The sequence below is a fragment of the Stegastes partitus genome, unplaced genomic scaffold, assembly GCF_000690725.1.
Source record: "Stegastes partitus isolate 25-593 unplaced genomic scaffold, Stegastes_partitus-1.0.2 Scaffold1276, whole genome shotgun sequence".
Taxonomy (NCBI): Eukaryota; Metazoa; Chordata; class Actinopteri; family Pomacentridae; genus Stegastes; species Stegastes partitus.
In genome coordinates this window covers 155,607-161,606 of record NW_007579007.1, presented here as the reverse complement: position 1 = coordinate 161,606, position 6,000 = coordinate 155,607, and the positions used below count along the sequence as shown (strand labels likewise).

Here is a 6,000-nt window from a genome sequence, read left to right as displayed (position 1 = left end):
CCTATTGGCTGATCCATTTTTGGAATTCTTTTACTCTTAAATATCAGAATCCTGAATCCGTCAGGCTCTAATCTACAAGCTGTGAGTTTTGGAACAACTATACAGTTTTCCAAGAACTAGAAACACCGTTTCCAACACATTAGGTTGAAAACAGATGACTTGATAACAGCATCAAGTCCACATTTCTGTGGTTTAACCACTGCTTAGCGGTGGTTTGGTTCAATCATGTGTTAAAAAAAAAAATGAAAAAGAAAAAAAGCCGCTTTAGCTCACCTGGTTGAGCTGGTGACCCATGTACAGGGGCTACAGTCTCTGATGCAGCCGTCATGGGTCCGAATCCTGCTCATGGGCCTTTGCTGCAACCCCTTGCCCCATTCTCCTCCCCCACTTTCCTGTCTGTCTTTCAACTGTCCTGTCTTATCAAGGCAAAAAGGCCAAAAAAAAAAAATCCAACAGGTTTATATTTAGTTTGAAAACTGAATTTGATTACACATTTTTGCACTTTACCGGATTAGTCTGTCGCATCAGTGTGATGAAAATACATCAAGAGTCGAGCCTCCTTGTTACCTTTGCATTGACTCGCTTCATTCGGAGTCCACTTATGTTAAACCAATTTGTCTACCAACTAGTGTGTATTATTTATAGAGCCCACATTTAGGCACGCCCCAGACATGCCTGTCTGTCGTGTTTCACACAACTCACCAACAGTTTCCAGTCCTCTGTTAAGGCCATCACACATGAGATGAGTTGATTTAATATTATTGCTGTCTGAGAGACAAGCAGGTGGCAAGAGAGGTAAACTAGTTTGAATGCATTTTTTAAATAGCAAGGTTCATGTACTGTATTTGGACTTCAGCACCCAGCACAGCTTAACTTAAATAAGAGTCAAACTAAAGTGACATTGAAATATAAATATATATTTTTTAACGGATTCTTGATGAAATGAGTTCATGTAAACATTCTGTTTAAGTCAATAGAATTAACCCAAGTAGTTGATGAACAGGTGAACCACAACTTCAAATATTAGTTGAGCTCTTCAGACAAACTGAACCCAATCTGTGATAATGACCTCGTGTGAGGGGTGTATGTTAAGAAGACTTTGCTGGTGTGATCGGCGATAGAAGCTGAATCTGCTGTGCGTCTGAGCTCTTCATCATTATCTCGGCTCAACGATTCATGTCTTGAACACGGGGAACAAAACTCTTGTTCCTGACGCAATGGGACGCCGGGAGGGACAATAAGAGAGAATTAGCGGTGAAAAAAGCAAATAAATAGGTTCCTAAATACATGACAGCCCAGCGACAAAGCCCACCGTGGATAAGAGGGAGAGCCAGAGAGGTAGAGAGAAAGAAAAAGGGGGAGAGAGGCCTTGATGAAAATAAGTAGTGGAGCTCAAAGGCAGGCAGGGGTTGAGCGGATTGGAGGTGATGATGAGTGAAGAGCTGTACAAAGTAGCACATCTATGGGAAAGGTTTTAATGAGGCAGACGTCAGCGTGTGTGTGTCTGTTTTCTCATGTGTGACACAGACACTCAGAAAATCCTCAGCAGTGATACTCCAAACTTCCTGTCTCCACGTGGGTGGGTGAGGATTTGTGTTAGTGTGTAACATGGACGGACAGATACATAGATGGACAGGCAGGATGAAGAAGATGCAAGACTCCAGGAACTTCCGAGAAAGATTACTGTAAGCATCAACAATCAACAACAGTCTGTTTGAACATACCTTGAAACCGACAGCTGGTGGATTTTTGTAGCAGACGCTGACAGCAGTTATGATATGGAGTCTTTGTTAACTTTCCACAAACTAGTCAGCAGCTCACCATAAGACGCCGCTTGACTCTGCACCATGATCTGTTGGGCTTTAAGACGTGCTCTGCTATATGTGCTGCAGACAGTGCTGAGAGTCTGAACACGCTCTGATGGACAAATTTTGTGTTGACACCATTTATAATTTACCAGATTTTCTGCATTACGCACTGTAGGAAAAAAATAAAATATCGGGCAACATAAATGTCAATACCAATATCGGCTAAACAATCTGTATCGGTCAGGTACCAAACAACACAACACAAAGTGAAAGCTTATTCATAAAAACGAACTACTGCAGTGACCTTAAATTAGGTATAAATGAGGTATTTGAGCATTAAATTAAGCAAATATAATATATATATATATATGACAAAATACCTTCACTGGAATAGTTTTGTTGGTATTTAACAAATAGCAATGCAAGTTCAAAATGTTTTTAAAAAGCATATCGTGCGGTACAACCTCGAAGCTTCAGTTGGTGGTCATTCATTTAAACGAGGCTAAAGGCAGAGTTACACAAGAAAAGAAGCGGTTTGTACTCTGCTACATGCGCTGCAGAAGGGGCATGAAGTGTGAGCATGCTCTGCTAGACAAACTTTGTGACGACACCATGTCTAAATTCTTCTTCTTTTGCACCAATTCTTTTTTGTAAAAATAGAACAATGAAGGGCTGCAAGGTGGTGCAGTTGGTAGCACTGTTGCCTCGCAGCAAGAAGGTCGCCGGTTCCCATCCCGGTGGGGTCACCGGGATCTTTCTGCGTGGAGTTTGCATGTTCTCCCCGTGCAGCGTGGGTTCTCTCCCGGTTCTCCGGCTTCCTCCCATAAAGTCCAAAAACATGTTGAGGTTAATTGGTGATTCTAAATTGTCTGTAGGTGTGAATGTGAGTGTGCTTGGTTGTCTGTCTCTAAGTGTAGCCCTGTGATAGACTGGTGACCTGTCCAGGGTGTCCCCTGCCTTCACCCTAGTGAGGATTAAGCGGTGTATAGATAATGGATGGATGGATAGAACAATAAAAAGGCCGATATCCACAGATATTATCAGTCGGGATCCAGACACCACACAAACTGGAAAATTCTTCAAAGTTGCTGCAAAAACCCTAATAAATGAAGTATTTGAGTGATAGATCATGACCGCCACAGTGACCAGAGCAAGGTGTGACATTTTCATCTATGGGTGGCAATAAAAAAGTACCACTGAGTTATTCTCTGTGTGTGGTCCTTGCATCTGTTGACATACACACATGTACCTGCAGCTGTTTTACTATACGCTGCCCACTGATGACACAGAAGCAGGTGACTTCTCAGAGGCTGAAGCCAGGCCTGCAGCTTAATGCAAATAACACTCAGCACTGTTCCTTGTTGTTTTCCAGTCGCCCCGAAGCTTCTTGTATCTGTAGTCTCTATCTTCAGAGCAGCAGGAGGCCTTTAGCTCTTCTGTTAGCTCTTAGTTGGAATAAAAGCAAGTCAAACGGGCTCAAACAGGGCCAACACTTGCCGAACAACCGGGAGATCATAAGGTGGTGGTCTCATGAGATCACGACATCACAGCCAAACTGTTTACAGCGTTACGCGGCCATTCAGCAGATAATCAATAATGAGCCACGTTAACTAGGCTGAGCTAATTACGGAGGAAAGGAGAACACCTGATACTCTCAAGACCAGCTTCCTGCTGAATTCAAACCAAGTGAAGAACCTGAGCTACAATAGTTAATTGTGTCCTAAAGCGCGGCTTCCTCTTTAGTTGTGATTAGTGACTTCTTGATAGCTTAATTTAACAACCCTGAGTAGTGTGAGTGTCAGAATGTCATCCTGCTCCATAGTTTGGTGAAAAGGAAGAATTAAGAACAGACAAAAGAGGCAGAAAAAACACATTTAAAAGAAATACAAAGCATCAAAAATATTGTAAACATATACTGGTTGGCATAAATGTAACTCAACATCTGTCGAAAATAGCATAACAGAGCATCGGCCCCGACTCTAATGGATTCCGTTTATTGTGTTGAAGTAATGGAGGAAGAAGAGATTAATGTACGATGATTAATGCAGGCATAAACTGTAACTCTATTAATATTTGTCATGCAACCATTATGTCAAGAAATTACAATAGACAATGAATGAAAATATTAGTTTTAGACACTAATCTTGTAAAGTTCAGCTTCCCGAGACGCACATCAAGGATTTTTATTCACCCAATGACAACTTGACGGCAGCTGACTTGACATTTTTCACAAATAAACACCGTCTGTATGATGAAAGATTGGAAATACAGGTTGAATTTGCGATCTGTATTTAAAAATTATGGTAAAAGGGCGCCCGTATAGCTCACTTGGTTGAGCGGGTGACCCATGAACAGGGGCTATAATCCCTGACGCAGCGGTTGTGAGTTCGAATCCCGCTCATGACCCTTTGCTGCAGGTCTCTCCCTCATTCTTCTCCCCCCTTTCCTGTCTCTCTCCACTGCTCTAAATAAAGGCAAAAGCCCAAAAAATATATAAAAAAAAAAAAAAATTATGGTAAAAATATGGTTGTGATCATGAAGTAAATCAAGCTATTCTGCCTCTTTTTGCACAAGAGATGATGAAACGATGAATAAAATGAATGAAAAACTCAAATCAAAGCTCATGCAGAGCCTTACTCTTGTGCCGTCTTATAGAAACAGACAAAAAATGAGCAACAGAAATTAACCAGAAGTCATATGTCGGTGAAAACTACTGCTCTCCACAGTATTATCTACATCCAGTGTCCCTGAGAATGGAAAAATTTGTAATAAAAGTAGATGTAAAACTCATGCAATATACAATCTTTAGTTTACCTCCAGACTTCTACACACTTGACAAAAAGCCTGGTTGGGTGGCATTCCCAAACTCAGGCCAGTTCATTGTTATTTAAGAAAGATGCCTTGCTCATGGGCTAACAGAGAAGCCCACAAACCCCAGACAAAGACTCACGCTAAACCCACACAAACAAACCACTTGTTCCAGATGAGCATTTTTGCAGGAATGCAGCGAGGTGGACAAAACCCCTTCTCTACATTTACGAAAAAAAAACCCCATAACAAAGCCCTGTTTTCTCATGCCGGGGCCTGCGTCATCGACACACTTTTTACACAGTGCCTAGAACTGCCTGGCAAATTCTGCGGCGGAGGTATTCTGCGATGTTGGCGACAGAATAAAGGCAATTAAACAGTGTTTGCACCATGCTTGGACAGCCATATGCCTTGCCAATTAACCTCCCACATAAAGAGAGAGAAAAAGGGGGAAAGAAGAGAGAGACACACACACACACACTCGGAGATTATAATCACACACATTCTTCCACTTTCTCACCCTGCCCTCTCTCTTTGTGTCCAGTCAGTTCTGCTGTGTAACAAATGCAGGACTCTGCCGTTTTGCATGTGCTCTCTACCGCTGCTCCGCTCGCTCCCGTGGCAGTGACAGCTAATTTGCACTCAAGTATTGTAATTTAGACACGAGATGCTTACTTACTTTCACACTTGCACCCTTGCTCGGCTTCCCCTGGGACCATCGGCTATCGACAACTCCTCCCCGTTTAGCCAACTCCTGGAATGATCTCCCCAGGGTGCTCCAGCTAAGACCTGAAAAAAAAAAAGTTGAACATTTTGATTCCTATCATGTTGCTAATGATTCTCCATACTCGAGTTTTTTTTTCTTTTTAGCATCTTTGTTGGCTCAAGAAAGTCTGAATTTCTGAAATGTTGCATCAGTGCTGCCCAGTTTCCATTTGTGTTTCTTCTAATGTCAGACTTGGGCCTCTTTCCCACATTACTGATGTGTTGAATGACAAAACTGATGAAATGTATGTCATATTTCTGGCACTGCTAATTGGCCGGTTTTAAATTTCCTGTTTTGCAACATAGAAAATGCCTCTAAAAAAAAATACAGAGTGCCAACAAATGATCTTACCCAGGACCCTTTAGCCATATTCAGCTGAATAGACAATAATTCATACTCCAGTCGACAGCAATGGATTTCCAATCCAATTGTCTTTAGATTGTATATCAACTGATTCTGGTCAGGCCATGACCCCTGAGATGCTTTGATCTGAGACATGCAGCTTGTAATTACTTCAGTCTCACAAGTTTTTTTTTTAATCCAAAAATTACAATTTTATATAATTAGGCTCACTAGAAATCAAAGGAGGATGCATTCATTTATTGCACAAATAAGCAT

General features: G+C 41.6%; 1 protein-coding gene across 1 annotated transcript in view; it reads left to right on the top strand.

Moving 5' to 3' along the window:
* tfec (transcription factor EC) overlaps positions 1 to 6,000 on the top strand; it is a 51,871-nt gene that overhangs the window by 3,130 nt on the left and 42,741 nt on the right. The gene's annotated exons all lie outside the window — the stretch shown is intronic.